Source organism: Panthera pardus, unplaced genomic scaffold (genome assembly GCF_024362965.1).
Source record: "Panthera pardus isolate Hobbes unplaced genomic scaffold, ASM2436296v1 HiC_scaffold_13, whole genome shotgun sequence".
Classification (NCBI taxonomy): Eukaryota; Metazoa; Chordata; class Mammalia; order Carnivora; family Felidae; genus Panthera; species Panthera pardus.
In genome coordinates, this window is record NW_026526688.1 from 19,971,154 (window position 1) to 19,984,615 (window position 13,462).

At 35.7% G+C, this 13,462-nt stretch overlaps 1 non-coding gene across 1 annotated transcript; it reads left to right on the forward strand.

Annotated features, from left to right (window-relative positions):
* Window positions 1-13,052: 13,052 nt before the first annotated feature.
* On the forward strand, window positions 13,053-13,213 carry LOC128776837 (U1 spliceosomal RNA). The gene has a single exon (XR_008421997.1). It is a non-coding gene; the product is annotated as a U1 spliceosomal RNA (small nuclear RNA).
* Window positions 13,214-13,462: the final 249 nt, after the last annotated feature.

A 13,462-nucleotide genomic window follows, 5' to 3' on the forward strand; every position in this document is an offset into this window, starting at 1 on the left:
CATACACTAACATTAACAGCATGGAGGAGTTTTTCACATGATGCTTCTGCTCTGTGCCTCATCCCACAGATTGTCTTCAATCGTAAATTGAATACAGTTCATATTTTCTCTGAAAGATTGTTAAAGCCATATTTCTCATTGCGTGATCTAACAACACTCAAGCTTCTGGTACTTCAGCACTATTCTACTAGCATAAGTGAATGTACAGAATCTCTTTGAAGAAGAAGAGGAAAACTATCAGAAGTCAAATGATACCTACGATAGATAAAATTATTTGGGAAAGTAAGATTTGGCTGTTGAAATTGGTGTTAGTTGTACATTAATGTGGAAAAATAGGTAAGTAATATTAAGCTCAGGTCACGATACAAATGTAAATTTAGAATAACTCACTAGTGTTCGAAGCCAATTAACTCTAACTCTATTAAATAAGCTGATATTGGCCTCAACCTATATAAATGTCATTAACAGTCCAATAATATTGAGACAAATTGTGTCAGTCTACAGTCTATAAAGTTTCCTTATACCTAGGAATTTTTATGCTTGCTATAATATAATGCCATTCTTTGCTAAAGCATTACTGAATAAAAGTTTTTTATTCAACGTTTCAAAGTTTTAACTGTAAGATTGCATGAAATTATATGATCTAATAATAAGCCAGCAATTTATACAGCATCTACCAAAACTACATCTGGAACCCAAGAGTAAAACTCTACAGTAGTACATTAATTAATGCACATCATTTTTTTTTTTTTTTTTTTTTTGCTATCAAAACAAATCTATTCTAGATAGAAATACATTTTGTTTTTCCAAGTACATCCTTTTCCTACTTCTTCATTTGCCTTGTATTTGTTCGGTCTCATTACTGATGACTTTAAAATATATTAACAAAAATAAATTGCACAGTTAACAAAAGAAGGACATTTAAGGAAATATATGTCATGAGAAATATCCTAGCCCTACAAAACAAGGAGGAAACTTCAACAGGGAACATTTACAACTAAAGAACACCAAGCAGTCAACCTAGCTCTGGAGAAACGAGACTTCCTCAGAGCCATTAGGACAGGGCACCAGCTCATCACAGCCACCCAGAGTTATGTCACTAGTGCTTGGCACCTATGTTCTTCACTCTTCTGCTTTCTTCTTCTCAGTGACTTCTATTTAATAACAGCTCCCTTCTGCCATATAATTTTTATTTGTGTGTAGTTTTGACTTGTTTTTGCACCAACTCTATGTTAATTTCATACTCATCTTCATCTAATGACTTTCTCTGAGTCTCAGATTCTCCACAGAGAAAAACTGAATGGCCCAACCCATGGATTAGTTTACTTTGTGATAAAAATTTATTACAGGTCTAAGAAACTGAGACCAGTGAGGTGAGGTTAAATAGAGTATTCCTCTCTGAGTAGGCCCATTCCTTCAGAAGAGCTTGTGGACTGGGAATGATATATATGTGTACATATGTGTGTGTGCACATGTGTATTTCTTTCTTTCTTTTTTTTTATTTTTTTGAAGGTTTATTTATTTTTGAGACAGAGAGAGACAGAGCATGAACAGGGGAGGGGCAGAGAGAGAGGGAGACACAGAATCTGAAACAGGCTCCAGGCTCTGAGCGGTCAGCACAGAGCCCGACGCGGGGCTCGAACTCACGGACCGTGAGATCATGACCTGAGCTGAAGTCGGACGCTTAACTGACCAAGCCACCCAGGCTCCCCTCTTTCTTTTTTTTTTAATGAGGCATGGGCTCAGCAAATAATACATGATGTACTTTCTACAGTGGAAAAATACCAGTTTAGATGTCCAAGATTCAAAACAAACTGCTGGAGATCATTATTATGAGAAAAAAAAATTAATAAAATTTGAGGATAAAGTCTCTACTATATAAGGAACACAATGATTTTACTTGAAATTTAATAATATCAATCCATGTTACTGCTGGGTGGCTTGAAAATGTGCTTCTCATGGGTGGTCGTTGGAAGTTACCAAATTTTCTATCAATCTATTTACCAACCAAAAGCTTTCCAATTATATACTAAATATGCATACATATATGTGCATATATACATTCTCATAAAATACACATTCTACATGTATATTTATTTGCTTATGTATTTATTTGTGCATACATGTCCCTGTGAAATTATCTACATTTGGAATGTAAGAGTTATTGATTTCCCAAGAGATGCCTTCTATGCTGTCACATACTCCTCACTGAGAGAAGAACTGATAATAGGGAGGATGTATCTCAGTGGCCTTAAGGCAATGAATAAGGGGGCAGGTGGGAGAACTTCCATAGTCTTGTAGTAGCTCCCAAGAACTCTTTAAAGGCTTCGCAGATGGGGACTTCTGTGGCTTCCTTTGTCTAGGCCCACATAGTTATGTTGCATAGAATATTAAGTATGAGGTCAATGCTATATTCTAAGAAATCTAAATGCCAAAGACTTGTATTCTTTTTACTCCATGACAAAAACTATTGCTTGATTTTCTAAAATATATTTTCTCAAGCATATATTGCATCAGATTATAAATCTTATTTTTAAAAAAGGAGAACATGTTAAGAGTAGGAAATTTAAAACACCTAGAGTAGTGCTCTAGTGACGCAGTTATTAAGAGAGAAGTAATTGGCCTGTGGTAAGTTGTATAGTGAATGTATTCTTTAATGATGATTAAAAAAATAGAATATTCAATTTCTCACAAACGTCTATAGAGGCTGAATTACTTAATACATAAATACAAAAATAAGCAGATTTCTCTGTTTATATATTGACTTGTTCTGTGTATACATTTCAATTTTTGTACCATAAGCACGTATTAATTACTTTAAAAATCAATACATATTTTATATAAACTGATAAGGAAAACATATCCAAGAGTGGAAGGTGAAACATAATGGACATCACATCCTGGATATGAGGAGGCCATCAAAGAGAAATGTACTAAAGGAATATTTAAATAATCTAGGAAAAACTTGTACTTCTCATATCAGAAATACTATATATCATGATCTCAAGGAAATCCATCTGCAACCAGAAAGAAATGTTTTTCAAAGTTACCCTCAAATACCACACAATACCAGAATTTTGAGTAGGGAATATTCACATCAGCCTTTCCCCTATCTGAATTCTGAGAAAACCATTACTACCTAATTGACGGCAGTGTGGGCTGAGAGGAAATGGAACACCCTGCCCTTAGCCAGCACCACGCCTAGATATGAGTAAAAAAGTAATATTAGCATGGGGCTATAAAAATAATCTTCACTTATGAGGGAAAATAGTACTTTCTACATACAGAAGAAATATGTTTAATTGCAAGAGCCTTCCTGAACAAAAGAGGGAATGTGTTAAACAATTGCTCTGTATTGCAAAATAAAAGAAAACATGGGCCCTTCCAAAAATACATGGGATGGATACACATGGATCTGTCAGCAGCCAGGTGACTAACCTGGACCCAGAGCAAAGACCACTAAATGTTGGAAGTTAGTATTTCCCGTCATTTTTGCCTTCTCCCTGCCAACAAACTAAAATGCAACTAGTTTATGTGTTCCACATCTACCCACAGAGCTGGCAAAAGACACAAGCAAATAAACAAACCATCAAATGAAAGTATAATCTAAAAGGTAAAACAAAAACAAAACGACAACACCCAAACAGACAAGGAAAAATAATACCAAAATTTGAAATGCCGTCTTTAAAATAAAATCAAATAGATATTCGATGAGAACAAAATGGTATCATGTAGAATAATCAGAAGGTAGAAATTAACTGTTAGGATTACCCAAATAAAAATTCAGTGGGAGTAATGGAAGGTAAAGTTCAGGAAGTATCTCAGAAATTAGAAGGAAAAGATGTAAATAAAAATATTTTTAAAAATTAATTTCTACAATGAGTTTATGAAGGTTTTGGCAGGAGGGATGTACTTCTTTTTTATTCAGCTTAATTATTTTTGACAGAGAAAGAGAATTAATGGAAGAAGGGGAGAGAAAGAGGGAGAGAGAGAATCCTAAACAGGCTTCATGCTGTCAGCGCAGAGCCCAACATGGGGCTCAATCTCTCAAATGATGAGATCATGACCTGAGCCACAATTAATAGCAGCTGCTCAACTGAGGAAACCTCAGGTTTCTCAGGTGTCCCACGAGAAATGTATTTCTGAACCAACTGTCTACAGGTGGAAATTGAAGCCATGTCATTTAAGACACTGACTAGAGAGAGAGAACCATGAGAAGAGATGAGGGCCCAAAACTAAGTCTTCTAGAGCTCAAAAATTTGGTGGTCCAGAAGAAAATAAACCTGCAAAGCAGACAGAAAAGGAGTAGCTGGGAAGGTCAGGGGAAAGGTAAGAGATTGAGAAACCAACTACCCAAGTCAGAGAAACAGAATGGTCAACATAGAGAATGTTAACGAGAGTTCAAGTAAGATGAGAACTGAACACAAATAACGCAACATACAGGTGATGTTGAATTTAATAAAAGCTATTCTGGGAATGTATCAGATTAGAAGTTGGATTTTAAATTCAGGGAATAAGTAAACAGAAATAGAAAGATGAGGTAGCACCAGTAGGAAGAAAGAGGCAGAATACATCTTTAACATGGTAAGAAAATATTTGTATTATTTTTCAAAACCACAGCTTAGATTGCTCTTAAAGTAAAACACTTATAAAGTATGCTCACTAAAATCAAGAACACATATAAATAACTGATTTAGTGGGGAATATAAATTGCTTATATATAAAGATGAAACTGTTTTATTTATTCCAATAAATATTAAAAATTGTGCTTTGTCTTACTAAGTACCTTCTTTGCAGTCAGATTTCATATTTCTACAGGTGGTATGGGTTCTTTTAGCCTCCGTCCTAGTCATTTTAAAATTGCAAACTCACATAATTAAAAATTATTTCCTCTTCCCGCTCACCAAAAACGTGGAACGTGTGTTTTGTTTTATGTGTATGTGTTTGGGGGACAGGAGTGCTTTCTAGCACATATCATTCATTCCAGTTTTCAGATGGGGAAGAGGAACAAAGAGTAAGAATAAGTCTTTTGGGATTGCCATTGAGGGAGTAAGAACTCTTTCTGGTGGTTGCCATTTCTGTTTTACCAACATTGACCAGTTCTTTTTTCCCCGTATTTGTTGATTATTTTAGAGAAGGCTATGCGAATCTTGCTCTTGATATGGTATATCTACTCCAAGATTCAAGTCCCAACAACCTTTTGTGGTTTCCAATGAATACTCAGAGAGGGAAAGCAGACTGCCTCACCAGCAAGTCTTCCCTCAGCTCTGCCGTCTCTCTCTTCTCCTCTTTTCTCCACATTTGACTAACACTATGCACTGGACCAATATAATGGTAGAGCAATATTCAAATGAGAAATGATCACTGTCCTTCAGAGTGAACAGTTCACATACTCAAAATCTTTCAAATAGTTCTCTACTCCAACATAAGCTGAAAAGAACTAACAGTCTCTCTTCATGGCCACTACTTCTCCAAAACTTAGACACTAAGGAGACATAATGTTACTAAAGAGTCAAGATTACATGGGATGAGTAATTCTGGCTTTTCTAGCTGGCATTTCTCAACCAGCTCTGAGAGGAGGATATTGGCCTCACCAAATGTCAGCTTTGTGAATCAGGCATATATTCTGTTCTAAGCAATAGGCATGAAATGCCAGTGTAATAGAGTGGCATCAAAATCCACCCTGTCACACTTGTACTCGCCATAATCATTTAACATCGTTGCTTGGATTCTGTCCTACTGAAGAAGAGGAAAACAGAGACAACTAATATGTGTGTATTTAAAGAAAAAGAAAGATGGTCATTTTGCAGAGGACACTCCAGTTTAGAAAATACACACAACAAATAAAAATTTTAAAGTACTAAAATTGATAAGAGAGCTCAGGAAATGGTTATTAAATAAACAGAGAGAAATAACATCTACTTTTGGTCAGGGTATAGGGAATCAAGTATCATCAAATTTAGCTAATAATGATGTAAATTAACTTTTAAAATTCTGAAAAAATTTAGAGTATATCAAGACTGAAAATGTTCATATCCCTTGACCCAGTGATGCTCTTTCAAGGAATCCATCTTATATTTTAATCGGTAAGAATTTATATTCTAAAATTGTTATTAAAACTGTATTTAACATTGATAAAACATAAAAATAACAATAGGAAATGAGCTTTAAAATGTGGCATTTCCTTGCAATGTATTATTATACAGTCATATGATATTATATTTATACTTTTTTCTTACAATATAAAAAAGTCATGATGTGATGTTATATGAAAAAACCAGGAACTTATTTGTATGTAAGGCAGACCACATGCAACTTTTTTTTTCATATGCAAGATATAAAATAAAGTCCTTTGTGTCTCAAGATCAGCTGAGGCCAAGATAAATGCATGTCAACTACCCAGCTCCTCCTAAATTTCTGCTTCTGTATTATACAGAGCATGTCTGCACATCATAAAACTAGTTTGTTCTACATTAGTCCAATATCTACCTTGAGAGTAAAAAAGCTATAATATGTTCAGTACTAATCGTCAGTGATAAAAGCACCTCATTTCTCTGAGGGTAGGGTGGGTCTCTCCCTTACTCAAGCCAAATGAAAAAGACTTTAATAAAACCCCTCATATTGGCACAGGTTCTACCACATGTTGGCTTAGTTAACAAAGAAGCAAACAGGTGCACAGGGATGGAGCTGTGCTTGCCACTGTCGGTACAGGGATCCTGCCCAAAGGGGCCATGAAGAAGGGGAAGGAGATCTTAGTAGAAGGTGGGAAGTTGAACACCTGAGGGTGTGACAGGGTAGTGGGTAAGCCATGGGCTACAGGTAAGATGTTGCCAATGTCAAAGACATTGCAGCTAGAGGTCTAAGGGGTGCTTCTGGGAAACTACATCCAAAGAGAAAGAGCCAACAACTTATCCATGTTACCCACATACAACGTCACATCACACAGGTATCAGACGGATTACTACTGCTCTACCACCCCTGTGCCAGTCACCCATGATCCCTTCAACCAGGGACACAATCTGAAAGTGACAGAAACCCTTGTTTGGAGTTATGATATTACATTAGACTTCTATTTATTTTGGAGTTAATAGAACAGAACTGCCTAGGATTTCACCTGGGGGCAGAGAAATGAGCAGAAGAACAAATTTAATAGAAAATGTTGAATTAAGTTAGTTATTTTATGATTGGACCCTATCAAGTTATACTTATTTGATCTACCATTTAAAAGTATATAACATTTTAAAAATATGTAATATAATATAGAATAATATTTATAGAGGTTTTTAGGCAATAGATTTATAGGTAATTTCTATATACTCTGTATATTCTGTTTTTATGCAAAACAATATTAATTCTAAAATCATAACAAGTTACTGAAAAATAGATGAAGCTACCAAGATAGAAAAGTAACTCCAAATCCATACTTCCCAAATCATCTTCCACCATGTTCACACTAAGGTCACTGAATCACATACTAATCCTGGAATCTGCTCATATGAACTTTGTTTTGCCTCTGAATCTTACAACGGTCCAGTTCTCTCATGCACACTGTGACAATTTTACCACTGACCTTAGCTAAGGGAATATTGCAAGATACACTTTTTTTTACAAATTATTGTGATAAATTATAGAAACCCAAAGTTCAAGAACAGTGTGGCGCATACACTAGGTATTAAATAAATGCTGTCTGAAACCAGAGACAAAACTCATTATTTTTTGAGGACTCTTGCTTGTCTATAGAATAAGATGAAGTACTGATTCCAAAATACATTAAGTATGCTAAATAACTACCCATCACCTCATTAATTAGAGCTGGCTGAGCAATATATGCTGAATCTTCATTCCACAAACATAGAAATCTTTGACAGCCCCACAATTCTTCAGAATGACCCATTAGAAAGAGGTCCATTTAATTGAAATTCTTAATTGCAAGAGGGGAAGGATTCCTGGTTTATTGTTTACTCTTGTCTATACTTATCCCTGCTTCAAACAGAATGTGTCAATTACGTTCTAAGTTATTCACTATATTCAGACCAGGTGCCCTCAATTGCTGTAAACAATGGCCTTCGGTTTTCTTATTGCACTATAAATTTGGCAGGATATCTACTGGGAAAGGTGCAGTCATTCGCCATCTCGAGTCAGTTTTCATGCACCAGGCTTTTTTCCCCAACTGTGAATGTGTTCTGCTTGTCAGCAGAGTAAGTAATTAAAAGGTTCAGTGGTTAAATATTGCTACAAGTAGTTCAAAAATAAATTGTCATTTTAAAAGACAGACGGAGAGACAAACACAGATGGAGAATAAATGCATGATACATGGACTGATGTGGAACTAGAAAAAGAAATGCTGACACCATTCTTCACTAAAAGAAGACAGGCAGCTAAATTTAAGGGTGGGGGAAGCCCATAAAGGAATAAGTTGTAATCGTGAGGCACATTATGGTATTCAATGGCAGGCGCTTTATGAGAGAAAAAAATCAATATAAGCATTACATTTGTAAACTAAAGTCGGGGTTATTGTTTCATTTGTCAAGGTTTTAGACCACATAGTAGGAACATTTAAATGAGTGATTTAAGTCAAGCTAATCTTTCTGAGATTGTCCATTTATCCAAAACATTAAACTTAATTGGCACTTCAAGACAGATTACTTTTTTCTTTCTATCCTGGTTATCTTGACTCTCACCACTGGCTTCCCGCTGGGGTTTTGTTTTTGTTGTTGTTGTTGTTGTTTGTTTGTTTGTTTGATTGTTTTTACCAGACTCCTTAAGTCCCATAATTGCTGTTAATATGTATATCCTCTATCACCCCTAGGCTCACTAATATCTGACAGCTCGCAACATCCCCAAAATTCGAAAAGGGGGAAAGGAACATTTATGATAAAATATATTTATATTTTACCTATTTTAAGATAAATTCATACCAAAATATCCATTTTCTCTTAAGAAAAATAATTGCAGGTATTTGTTATAATCTGGTTCCAAACATCATTATGTTACTTTGGATTTTTTTGTTTTTTAATTATTATCATTAAGAAAGCAAGCCACAAGAAAAGAGTCACTTGTAGCCATAGTTTGTCTGATTTCATCTCTTCTTGGTTCTCCATGAATAATGTACAGAACAGAGAGAAAAGATGAGGAACTTCATCCAGCAGAAGGAAAAAGAAGTGTATTATAGCTTGGCATGACTATTCCTGGTATTTGAAGTTCCCTGAAGAAATCTGTGTTTGTTGTTTATTTCAGCTATCTTTCCCACGTGGCACTCAAGTCTGCTCCATATGCTTTCTTATTAATCCTCCCAGTGGTTCTGTGATACACTTATTTTTCAGATGAGAACACTAATTTAGAGAGCCTGGAATGATTTTTTTCCTTAAAGGTTCACAGCTAGTACATGACAGAACTGGAGTTTGTATCAGTGTCCCATTGGTAAGGTGACAACTTAGTCCCCTCTCAGGCAGTGAGGGTCAAAGGAATGAATACATGCAGAGCACTTAGAAAGATGCCTGGCATAGATCCAGCCCTTGATAAATGATTATTGTATGTTGGGGCTTATTCTGCTAAGGTCTATGAAAGAGAAATGAACAGCATTTTGGAACGTCCTAAAATAATAATTCTCAGCATTGATAATGGACCACCCACATTAAAAATAATGTGGTTGTTTATTAAAAGCGAAAATTCCTGGATGCTATCCTAGACCTCCCAACTAGAAACTAGAAAGGAAGGTTGGAAAGCTCAGTCTTCAACACACATCTCCTCAGAAATTTGGAGCACATTAAAGTTTGAGAAGTGTCTTATGACTTGGTCAGGTTTATTTGCATAATTTATAATGTGATTTTTCCAAGGTGATGTGTAAATAATTTAAGATGTTGATGATAATAGAAATGATAGACTAAAGTTTACATTTGTTTAGTGGTACGTTATTTGGATATTTTATAAGTCAAACATCTACAGAATGAGAAATTTGACCAACATTCCTACTCCTTATTATTCTTATCACTTCCATATTTAAATATCTGTTATGTTAGAAGAGCTTGAAGGAAACATTACTGTAGTGTCAGCCTTCTTACATTCACAGGTCAACAAGAATTACAGTTTTCTGATAATTAGTTCTCCTAACCTATTATCGAGGACACCACAGGGGTGAGTCAGGAACTGCTGTCTACATTGTTCTTATATCCACTTAAATCCAGTCACAACGCAGTGTTCTCAATTATTCAAGGTCACAGACAACCAGAGAAGCCTGGTCATTGAAAACTTGGCTAATAGGAAACGACCAGAGTAGAGCAACAGGCTCGTTAGAAGCAATCAGGCTCGTTAGAAGCAATAAGGATGCAAGGAGTGAGCTAGAATTAAGGGACCCTTCAGATGTCCAATCAAGCACATCTGCCAGTAGCTTCAATGTCTTAGCAAATCTTAGGTGCAAAGATGGACATGTAATATGTCACCCATCTCCTCGCTCCTTCAACCTCTGATCTGTCTTCCTTCTCTCCACTGTTTCATCTCTGTTTTTCTACCTCAGGTACATTATAACTAATCTAAAACATTATTTAAGCTAACATGCTTAATTGCTTTATTTAAATTTTTAAAATCTGCAATTAGTAAATCCATTAGGGAATTCTATACCTGTTATACATACCTATAACTCACTCACTTTTCAGCTAAAATAGTCTCCTCTACCCAAGTTTAAATCTTTCAAATGCATAGGTTGCTCTTCAGAAATAATGCGAGGCAATGATTCACTGTGGGCTCAGAGAACTAGACTATCACATAATTAGATCTTATGAAATCTTTTAAAGATAGTCAAAATGAAGCCAGGTTTCTGGTATAAATGCAAAATGTCAAAGATACAGCCAATGAAAACATTGATTTTCAATGTAGTCTTGTGCTCCAGACTGTAACATTTATTTTTGAAATAATGACTCCTGCTTCATGTCAATACAGTGTTTGAAAGAAAAAGTGTGGTGTAATACTCATATTCAATCATATCAATGTCGAAAAGCCATTGTTTTTATAAAAGTGAGTTTTAGATGTTTGAAAAATATAATGTCAGAGAACTCAATGGTTTGCTTCAAAGATATTCCTGGCATGTTTCATATCACACTGTATTCATTATTGCCATCAACTGGGGCTGTCTCTGTACATAGACTTGGGAGTTTGCAACCATGACAAATGCCAACTGACTTTCATCTGTTGGACAAAACCCACAAACTTAGGTATTACTACTTAATTTAGCGTCCCAACTTCAAGGAAGTCCACATGTCCCACAGATTTTTGAAGACACAAACCTAAGTATTTAGACGTCCCAAAATGCAAAGGAAAATATAATTGTTGCTAGTTTGCACATGAGAAAACTATGTCCCAAAATACCTGGTGCTTTCTTGAGGAAGGAAGGGAAACATACCCTATATCTTAGATCTGTCAATAAAATACCCATTTTTTTGATAGAATGAAAACAATAAAAACCAAACACACAGAACTTCTTTCCTTGGTTTGGGAGGGGAACTAAAAATATCATTGGCTATTATTAGAACACAATAAGTGATCGTTAATTGCAAAGGGGATCCAGTGGCATTTTTCATTCTGAATGTGGTCTGGTGCTCTTATTAGTGGATTCTTCGGAACTGGGAAGGCTGCCCTTGATCTCAATCAGAGCCCCTGTGCTGGCGTTGAGTACAGGTAGCATATGTTGGCACAATGGTCACCTCTGAGACCAGTTGTCCCTTGTCTCTCCCAGGCTGTCTTGCCATATATCACATATCAGTAGAGGCAGATATCAGCAAGCAAGTGATAACTGAAGCTTGATGATCCTTAGAGAAAACTCAATGAACTAAAGGAATTACTTCAAATAGAGTTTTCATGTCCCTTAGTTTTGGAAATGAGGGCTAAAGATGTCACCAATGTCAAAGCTCTCAACATCAAGACTAATGTAAGGGTGAGTCATTTCTATATTTACACTTACCTGGATATATAATTTTTAAGATACATAAGTCTCCAAAATGGAAATAAGATGTATAATAACAATGGCAATAATAATAACATGCGCTAACACTGAGAGTTATTACTGTGTTCTAAACACTTTATGTATAATTTGTAAACTGTATTTATATTAATCCTACCAAGAGTCTTATGAGAGCTGCTATATTATTCCTATTTTACACATGAGAAAGTGGGTACAGAAAGATTAAATAACAGGAAATTATCTCTTTATTCCCCACAATTCCTTCATTTTAAATGTGTTTCCTTCTGTATGCAGGTAGAGCGTCTCACCTCATCTATTTGCAGAGCTGATATTCAGGGTCTCAGAACATGGTCACATCTTCATGCATGCACGTTGTTACATACATTTACTATCAACCCAAACTATATGCTTGTGTATATCAGAGTTTCTTCCCCTATATTTCTAAGATGGCTGGAAGTTATCTCTATTGCTGCAGAAATCACTACCCAAGGCATGAATTTCCTGTCTCCTTCCCTACTATAAACTGAATGTATGTGTTCCCTCAAAATGTATATGTTGCAACCTAATCCCCAAATGTGTTGGTATTTGGAGACAGGGCCTTTGGGAGCTTATTAGATCATGAGGGTGGAGCCCACATGAATGAGATTAGTGACTTTTTAAAAGAGACCCCAAAGAGATCCCTCACCTTTTCCACCATGTGAGAACACAGCCAGAGGATGGCCTTGGATGAACCAGGAAGCAGGCCCTCATCAGACAAGGAATCTACCAACACCTTGATCTTGAACTTCCCAGCCTCCAGACCTGTGAGAAACAAATGTTTATTGTAAGCTATTCAGTCTATGGTATTTTTATTATTGCAGCTCAAGGAGAGTAAGCCATTCTCTGACTAGATTATGACTTTCAAAAGGCAAGAATTAATTTGTGCATTATTTCCATTATATGGCAAAGTACTTTACATATAGTGGTGCTTAATAAGTATAATTGAGTGAATGCAAGAAATTGGTGGCACTGACACCATTTTCTCATTTAGAAAGAGGAAAAACGAATAATATGGCATCACAAAATAGTTGTGAAAATGGATTAAAAATATAAAATATGTATACTTATTGACAGGGGAGATACCATGATCACAAAGGTGGTTTTCCCAGGGCAAGGCTTATCCGTTGCATTCTGGATATGCTGACTCCTGAGATTTCCCCAAATGTGGGAAACTCGACTGCATAATTTGTGGTAGTGGAGGACTGTTCACGCTTTTCCCAGGGGAAAAAAAATATAAAATATGTTTAGGAAACTATAAAATGCCTTGTATATATGAATCAATTTGCCATACACACTGGACTTAAAGCAACAAAAGTTTAAGTATTGCTCCTACCTAAAAACTCAACAAGATCACAACTTTTAGCTGTTCCAAAGGTCAAATTCATTTACTGAAAGTTTATGGCACAACTACTCCACTACAGTTATCTTAACAACTATACAAAATATATATATATATATGCTTCTTAATTT